This window comes from Mytilus californianus, unplaced genomic scaffold (genome assembly GCF_021869535.1).
Source record: "Mytilus californianus isolate M0D057914Y unplaced genomic scaffold, xbMytCali1.0.p SCAF_6, whole genome shotgun sequence".
Taxonomy (NCBI): Eukaryota; Metazoa; Mollusca; class Bivalvia; order Mytilida; family Mytilidae; genus Mytilus; species Mytilus californianus.
This window is the reverse complement of record NW_026262712.1, coordinates 34,244,247-34,253,399: the sequence shown is the minus strand read 5'-3', so window position 1 is coordinate 34,253,399 and position 9,153 is coordinate 34,244,247. Positions and strand designations below refer to the sequence as shown.

At 33.4% G+C, this 9,153-nt stretch overlaps 1 pseudogene; it reads right to left on the bottom strand.

The window, feature by feature from the left end:
- Positions 1–303: 303 nt before the first annotated feature.
- On the bottom strand, positions 304–2,239 carry LOC127705588 (uncharacterized; annotated as a pseudogene).
- Between the last annotated feature and the right edge of the window lie 6,914 nt (positions 2,240–9,153).

Below are 9,153 nucleotides of genomic sequence, written 5' to 3'. Positions count from 1 at the left end.
CATAGAAAACTAAAGACTGAGCTACAAAAATCTGACCAAAACAGGGGTTGATCTCAGATTACTCCAGAAAGGTATGACGATCTTACTCCATATGAGGCACACTTTGCGTTGTTCATGTAAGTCAAAACCCGGAGATAACTTAAAAATATTAATAATGGTTGTTATAGAATTATCTCTACTAATACTTGTGATAAATCTGGTCAACATAGACGTTTGCTCTTTAATTTAAACAAACAATTAATGATTGTTCATTAAACTAGAATAAGATAAAATATATCGAAAGTAAAGACATTTACTGTCCATTTATACAATCGAAACATTTTCGGACTTAATTTTCTTTAGTTTGTTTATTCTTTCAGCAAAGAAGTGTGGAACAGTAACATCATGATCTTGCAAATCTTCAACAACTAAAATATCAGTCACAGCACTTTCAACAGCTTCCGTTACTTCTGCATTCGTATCAACTTCAACTACTTGTATATCATCTATTTTTGGTTCATCCGTAGTTTCTTTGCATTCACCATTTGTTGTAAATACCTCTGATGGTTTCAGTTGATCTTTGTTTATGACATTTTTATCCATGGGGTATATTCCAGTCTTCCTAAATGCTGACTGAAGGTTTTCTGGGGTTAGTGCTTTCTGGTATGCTTTGCAGGCTAGTTCACATATGTTGTATCTGGTTATGACTGAGGAGTTCTGACGCATGGTTTTGTGACATTCATTATCATAAATACGTTGCAACGGCCCATAACATCCAACATCCGAAGGTTGTGATATATGTGAGGTATGAGCTGGTAAGATGTAAATGATGATGTGGTGTTGCTGTGCCCATTCAATTATATCAACTGCAACATGTGACTTATGCCCATCAAGGAGTAGAAGTATGTTATCATTGTTTCTGCCAGGGACATATTCAAGAAAATGGTCAGTCAAATATTTTCTGAATATGTTCGTATTGGACAATCCTCAGTCTGATACTGCACCAACAGCACCTGGTGTTGCTCCATTCATCAATTCATTCATCATCCTTTTCCCTTTAAATACAAAATATGGAGGTACAGCAAATCCTGATGCACTTCCACAGCCAAGTATGGTCGTAGTACTAGACCTTCCAGATGTTACTGATGATGTGTTACATTCAATTCCAGATACAACATTAGGTAGTTTATGATTCAGTGTTATACCCTTCTCATCAATATTAAATATGAGATGTGGTTTATCCTGAAGATTATATTTGTGAACTACTTGCTCTAAGCTTGCAAAGTACTTTTCAACATTAGCAACAGAACCACATTTTGCACGTTGAATCTCCAAACTTCTAGGTTTAACCACTCTAAGTTCTAGCCATCTTTTTATGAAACCCTCAAACCATCTCAAGGTAAGTTCTTCATTTCTTGGTTTAATATTGATTGTGTGGGCAAAATCAGTAGCCAGATCTGTAACTTCTTGTCTAGTGTACCCATATCCATATGAAGCCATGGACTTTACATGTTCCACAATCTGTGCCTCCTCTTTAAGTGAAAAGACAGGTGCCCTCCCAGTGGTGACACAATCTGGACTTATTTTTCCAGTGATTCTATCACGTAGAGTTTGCCTTGGGACATTAAATTGTAGAGCTGCCTTTCTTTGGGAAATTTCTTTATTCCGTTCTGCATTAGTCAAAGCCGTGGGACTGTACAGCCTATACTTTTTATCATGCCTGAGGAAAGTAGGTTTTGCCTGAAATGTAATGCGATGCCTTTCTGTTTTATTGCTGTATTTGTTGTTTTAACATTGTGTATATGTATATATGTATATATGTATATCAATGTATGTAAAGTGCAAATTCTCAGCTAACTTTTGAGCCCTCTATCGTTAATATTGGTCAGGAATTAACAAAGTCATACCCTTTTTTGCAACCATGATGTTGTGGGGGAAATACATATGGCAGTAGAAGCTATTTTATGGCGATAATTCATAATTTTTCCCGAATTTTTCAGAATCTGTGCAAAAAAATCTTTAAAATTTCCATATTTGTTAGTTACAATTTTAATGTTTGCTTGGCCTGTCATACTTTTGTAGGTCACGGGTCGTAATCACTGGAATGTAAACAAACCGGCAACTGGGCTTGGAATGGATTTTCCCCGTGTTTTACAATTATAATTCGATTTAAAGATAGATAGAAAAGGGACTTAGTAAAAATGGCGTTTTTGACAAAGATTTTTCTATTTTTATGACTATTTACCTGTTTCAACCTCATGTTTTGGTTTCGCTTTTCCACGTTGTTCTTTACTATATGTAGAACGCTGCTCAGCTGGAAAGTGACGTCACGAGTCTTCCGCATGCGCGATAAATGTAAACAATGAAGGCGGACGAACTTGCGGGTTGGACGAACTTGAGGGGTTGAAGGATATGTAAGTCCTTAGAAGACATGTGATGTAGAAAAACTACCTTGATTACATCCTCATTTGACTTTTTTCAGATTTTCTTTCAGTGCATCTTTTGATGAATTTTCAATCTCTGAAATTTTTTCATGAAACATTTTCTTGCATTTATTTCCAATCTCTCCAGCAAAACCTAAAGTGGCACTGGTCAGTGTTTTCCAGTTATCTTCAAAATCTACTTTTGTAACCTGACCATTTGCCACATGTGCGAGGAAATTTCTCACGTCCTTGATATTTTTGCGCCACATGAAATTCATCTTTAATGGACAACAATGTTGGACAACGTTATAGAACAGCGTGATATCGAGCTCATCGACTGTTACTGAACATTTTGAGGAATATTTGCAAAGACAATGTTGAAGAATTTTAGATCCCGTCATATTCTCGTGGTTTGGCTGAGGTAGTCCAGAATTGTCATACAATTTATCAAATTGTTGTAGAATTAGGCATCCTCTTTTCCTCGCCGACGCTAAAGATGATTCTGCACATTTACAACACGTTATTGTTGGTAAATATTGGTGAAACAATTGATGTATTTTATTTGGATCATTTAGGAATGTTTCGAATGTAGTATTGTTCAGTATTTTTACTTCAAAGTAAGGTTGCATTACGTCAATGGCTGGACCAGTCATTAAACGCCAAAGCTGAAGGAAAAATTTTCTTTCTTGTATGGTAGACATTGTTCTTTATTTTTTCTACCCTGAAAGAATCATATTATCAACATGCAAGATTTATGATTGGTGTGACAACGGTTCGATCTTCCGCGAAAAATGTGATTTACTTCCTTAAATATGAATAGGGTGATAGAGTAAATTTATGGCAAAATTATGTAAAATCTAAAGCGAATATAAATAAAAAGAGATACATAACATATTTGTAAAAAGGCTTGCACTCCGTCGATCATATAAAATTGACACGTAATTATAATTTTGACTGAAGTATTTCATTAATCTATTAGGTTTTTCATATGTGGTAATTGTTTTTACAAGGCGAACAACAAGAAAGTGTAATAACTTTTTTTTTCAATTTGGTGAGTGCGTGGGAACTATCATCAGAAACGCTCAAACCCATTTATTTCAAAGCCAATGATGTATACAATGATTAATGCATACGATGAGCTATATGACAAAAAAAATCTGAAAGAATAGCATTATTCACCAAAGGTCAACTTTGCCTCAGGTAGTAGAACCTTATTTCTTAAATATTTTACTAGTTGTGCTTATAAAATAAAAGAAGGTTACAATTTATGTGAGCACTAACTTTTGAGCTGATGATACCCTTCGGACTAGCAGTTAACCAGCAGTGTTATTAGCCGAATGCTAAACAATTAAAGTAACACTTTATAATTTAATTATGTTCGAAGCGCTTTTTGCATATACCTCAAACACTTTGACCGAAGGATGTGTAAACGCAAGAATCTATCATTGCATTTCAGCTATATAGTGTGGTAAACAAATGATATTCTTGCCATTACTTATTTAAGTTTTTTTTTTTTTATCAAAGCAAATATCCCTTTGAAATTAAAATAAATGGTAAACAATAGATACAGCTAGATAAGTTTTCAACATGGAACTACTAACAGAAGATGATGTTGAACATTAATTAAGGACTACACCAAAAAAGACGATATCAACATTAAATTTTACTACAGAAGAAAAACATAGAATAACAAAAATACCGAACTCCAAGGAAAAATCAAACCAGAAAGTCCCTCATTAAATGGCAAAATCAAACGAACAAACTCTTCAACCGAATGGAAGACAATTGTTATATTCAGTGGATACCATATGTCATAGGGTTGAGATATACGCCATAAGTAACACTTTTCATACTTTTCGTGAATCTAACAATTCGGTGATAAATCATTTGAGGGAGTATAAAAAAAAGTCGTAATGTAGATCGGGTGACTTCCATAATTTTGTATTGTATAAACGAAAAACACAATCTCTCTTTACCTTATATGAGAGGTATGACATTGATTTGTAAGGCTTTTCAACAAGAACATTATATGTTCAATCTTTTGAAGGTACTATTACCATGTATTATATTTGCCTTCGGGTTTATATGATCCGTTCATCCTATTTCGACTCTTCAAAATTCTAGAGTCTATCCTAAATTGAGGTAAATAATATGGCCTTCAAAATACCGTTTCGATTCTTGACATCACTGAAGAGACAATAATTGTTGAAATTACGGATATGGTGTACCAATTTTTTTTGTTTAACCTTTTGTTTGCGGTATACCATCTTTTCCGCAAAAGTTTATTGTTTTCTGTTTGGTTTTTAATTCATAGTTAAGATCCATTTTGTTACATCTGGTGATCCGTTTATTTGGCAATCGCCAATGGCAGTCAGCAGGATTTAAGAACATCCGTTGTTCGACCTGCTAGTCAAATGCGTTTTGTTAAAATATACTTGTTCACTTTTTTGGTCTTTTGGAAAATGTTGGTTGTGCTGTATTTAGACCCCTCTACCAAGAAATTTGTTTTGCATGCACACGTATAAAAATTGCGGTTTTTATCCAACGTAATCATAGGTTTGAACGTTGTTTTCAATTTAGACTTGTTTATATTTTTTCGTTTGGGCTTGTATTATATTTGCCTTCGGGTATATATGATCCGTTCATCATATTTCGACTCTTCAAAATTCAAGAGTCTATCCTAAATTGAGGTAAATAATAAGGCCTTCAAAATACCGTTTCGATTCCTAACATCACTGAAGAGACATTAATTGTTGAAATCCGGATATGGTGTACTAATTTTTTCACCTTTTGTTTGCGGTATACATCTTTTCCGCAAGTTTATTGTTTTCTGTTTGGTATTTAATTCATAGTTAAGATCCATTTTGTTAAATCTGGTGATCCGTTTATTTGGCAATCGCCAATGGCAGTCAGCAGGGTTTAAGAACATCCGTTGTTCGACCTGCTAGTCAAATGCGTTTTGTTAAAATATACTTTTTCACTTATTGGTCTTTTGAAAAAAGTTGTTTGTGCTGTATTTAGACCCCTCTACCAAGAAATTTGTTTTGCATGCACACGTTTAAAAAATTGCGGTTTTTATCCAACGCAATCATAGGTGTGAACGTTGTTTTCAATTTAGTCTTGTTTATATTTTTTCGTTTGGGCTTGTATTATATTTGCCTTCGGGTTTATATGATCCGTTCATCATATTTCGACTCTTCAAAATTCAAGAGTCTATCCTAAATTGAGGTAAATAATAAGGCCTTCCAAATACCGTTTCGATTCCTAACATCACTGAAGAGACATTAATTGTTGAAATCCGGATATGGTGTACCAATTTTTTTTTTTTAGCCTTTTGTTTGCGGTATATCATCTTTTCCGCAAGTTTATTGTTTTCTGTTTGGTTTTTAATTCATAGTTAAGATCCATTTTGTTACATCTAGTGATCCGTTTATTTGGCAATCGCCAATGGCAGTCAGCAGAGTTTAAGAACATCCGTTGTTCGACCTGCTAGTCAAATGCGTTTTGTTAAAATATACTTTTTCACTTTTTTGGTCTTTAGGAAAATGTTGTTTGTGCTGTATTTAGACCCCCCTACCAAGAAATTTATTTTGCATGCACACGTATAAAAATTGCGGTTTTTATCCAACGCAATCATAGGTTTGAACGTTGTTTTCAATTTAGACTTGTATATATTTTTTCGTTTGGGCTTGTATTATATTTGACTTCGGGTTTATATGATCCGTTCATCATATTTCGACTCTTCAAAATTCAAGAGTCTATTTTAAATTGAGGTAAATAATAAGGCCTTCCAAATACCGTTTCGATTCCTAACATCACTGAAGAGACATTAATTGTTGAAATCCGGATATGGTGTACTAATTTTTTCACCTTTTGTTTGCGGTATACCAACTTTTCCGCAAGTTTATTGTTTTCTGTTTGGTATTAAATTCATAGTTAAGATCCATTTTGTTACATATGGTGATCCGTTTATTTGGCAATCGCCAATGGCAGTCAGCAGGGTTTAAGAACATCCGTTGTTCGACCTGCTAGTCGAATGCGTTTTGTTAAAATATACTTTTTCACTTTTTTGGTCTTTTTGAAAATGTTGTTTGTGCTGTATTTAGACCCCTCTTCCAAGAAATTTGTTTTGCATGCACACGTATAAAAATTGCGGTTTTTATCCAACGCGATCATAGGTTTGAACGTTGTTTTCAATTTAGACTTGTATATATATATATATATATATATAATTTAGATAATTAGAGTTCCGTCTGAGATCCTGTTTTTCTTAAAAATGAGGAATAGCTAATATACTAACAATGATTTCATAGAAGTTTTCGATTGTTGCACACTTAAATACACAGTTCCATGTAACTATATAGATTTCTCACTTGAAATGTTTTACATATTATATTATATTTGGGTCTTTTATAGCTGACTATGCGTTATTGGTGTAAGCGTCATGTATATGTCTTACCGCTTCATTGTAATTATATTTTCTATTTCTAGATTTATTTATTATCTTCTGTTTGTTCTTACGAATATTTGGTATATTTTTTCTCATTGTTGCAGACCGCGGAAGGTGACCGACATAAAATTTGGTGATCATTATCTCATTGGCAATCATTCCGATCTCCTTATATTTTCATATAGAGTAAAAGAATGTCTCAATCCATTTCATTAAAAGAATCTATGTTCCAATATTTAACTTTCATATATAACATGACTGCGGATACCCCAACCCCCGAAACAAAAATGAAAAAGAAAAAAGGCTAACACTATTTATTACAGGCTGCTTGTAAAGAAGATACATATTCGGCTTTTGAAAGTTCATGAAATTAACTGCAGCACAAGTGATTAGCTTACATTCGAAAAAAAATCATATAGGAAAAGTTTTATAAGAACTTATTGTATCATAGTATAGGGTTATGATATTTATCTTTTAGTGTTTGTTTTATGTTTCTGAGATTCGTATTAGTTCTACCAGACTGCTTAAAATTATGACGTTCTAGTATAAATCTATCATCACATATTCATCGAATACAGTATCATTTTCTGCAACTCAGCAATAATTTTTTTTAAAAGAACTTTTTTTTTTTTTTTCGTTCATTACTTACTAAAATCAGACTGTTAAATGTTTTATATTTGTCAGTTTGGGCCTTTAATAGCTGACTATGTGGTATTGGACAATGGTTTTGCGCATTGTTGAAGGCCGTACGATGCCCTTAGTTGTTAACCTCTATGTCATGTGGTCTCTGGTGGGGATTTGTCTCATTGGCGATTATACTGCATCTTCCTATTTTTACATTGTCACTGGCAATAAATCAGTTGCAGACGTTTAAAAAATGTTAAGATTTAACAACACCAGTACGTATACAGTGCACGTGACAGATATATTAGATTTCAGTTACAACAAACTAAGAATATTTAACGCTTTGATGGGTGTGTAGAATTGGAAATCGCTTTTTTCTTGCTTTTGAAAAGAAAATAACGAATAAACTATAAAATAATCTATACTATACGATACAAGTGGATAGGGCTCTGGTTTCCTTTTCTATTTTCTTGATAGAGGCTTGCTACTTGTTACCAAGCGGTACGTCTAAAAACCGCTCAGGACAACATGAGTGAACTGAGGACACACAAAGTGCATTCAGGATATGTAATAGATGTTCTAGTGAGCGTTGAGAGTAGGCTTTCGATAGATAATTTATTTTTTGATCTTATAGTTTTTGTCCAGGTAAAATCTATTCAATATTTAAGAAGTAAATGAAGTTTTAAATGGCACGCGTCGTTTACTGGGATATGTCATGCATGACCGATGATTATACTGAATACAAATTATCATGTTGATTAGGTCCTTTGATCTTTAATACGGACCCTTTAATACTTAGAAGTGACTAGTGATGGCAATAACCGGTTCATTCCTCCTATTCCCACTTTTTATAAATCTGATAAGAAAAGTTAAAATTTCATGTCGGAATAGGGGGAAAACTTGTACAAACAAAGGATTATACTGTATAAACATTGTTTAATCAAATTTTTAGTGACAAGTGTTTTTTTTTTGATAGGTAATAGGTATTTTTTGTATGTGTATGAATTCTGTGTTTTTAATTAAAATAAATATGAAAGAAATGGAAAAAAATATAAGTAAATTATTTTATTTCTTCTATAACACAAATTCAACAGTAGATTCAAGCAAGCATTATAATATGAAACAAACAATACAAATTAACAGCACTAAAACAAATCACACATTGTATCACACACATTTGAAATTATTACTTTATAGAGGAGGTATGTTGTCAAAAAAAGTATTGTAATAGATATTAACATTTTTTTCAATGCTACATGTTAGTTTCTTTTCTGTCTATCGTTTTGTTATCTATGTTTTTCTTTAGTAACAGTCCTATTGATTGGATTTTAAACTAATTAAATTCTTATTCTTATTCTCATTCTGTATATAAGTCTATTAAAGTTTATTAATCTATTCAACCCGAAGAAGGTGGGCGGCTGCATCACCAAACTGTACTGTTGTGACTTCTCTGGTTGCGGTGTTTAACCTTAAGCTCTTCTAATCTGTTGTTGATTTCTACATACTTTCGGTTTTGGGCCACTCTCTTCCCACCGGCTGCATACTGGATCATGGTCAGGGCGTTGAAAGCTTCCTCATGTTTCAGTAGTTTTATTAGTTTAAAGATGTTTGGATATGGGCTGGACATGTTTCGTCAGCTTGCTGTGCCATCCCTCTAGATGATGAGTAGTCCTCGGT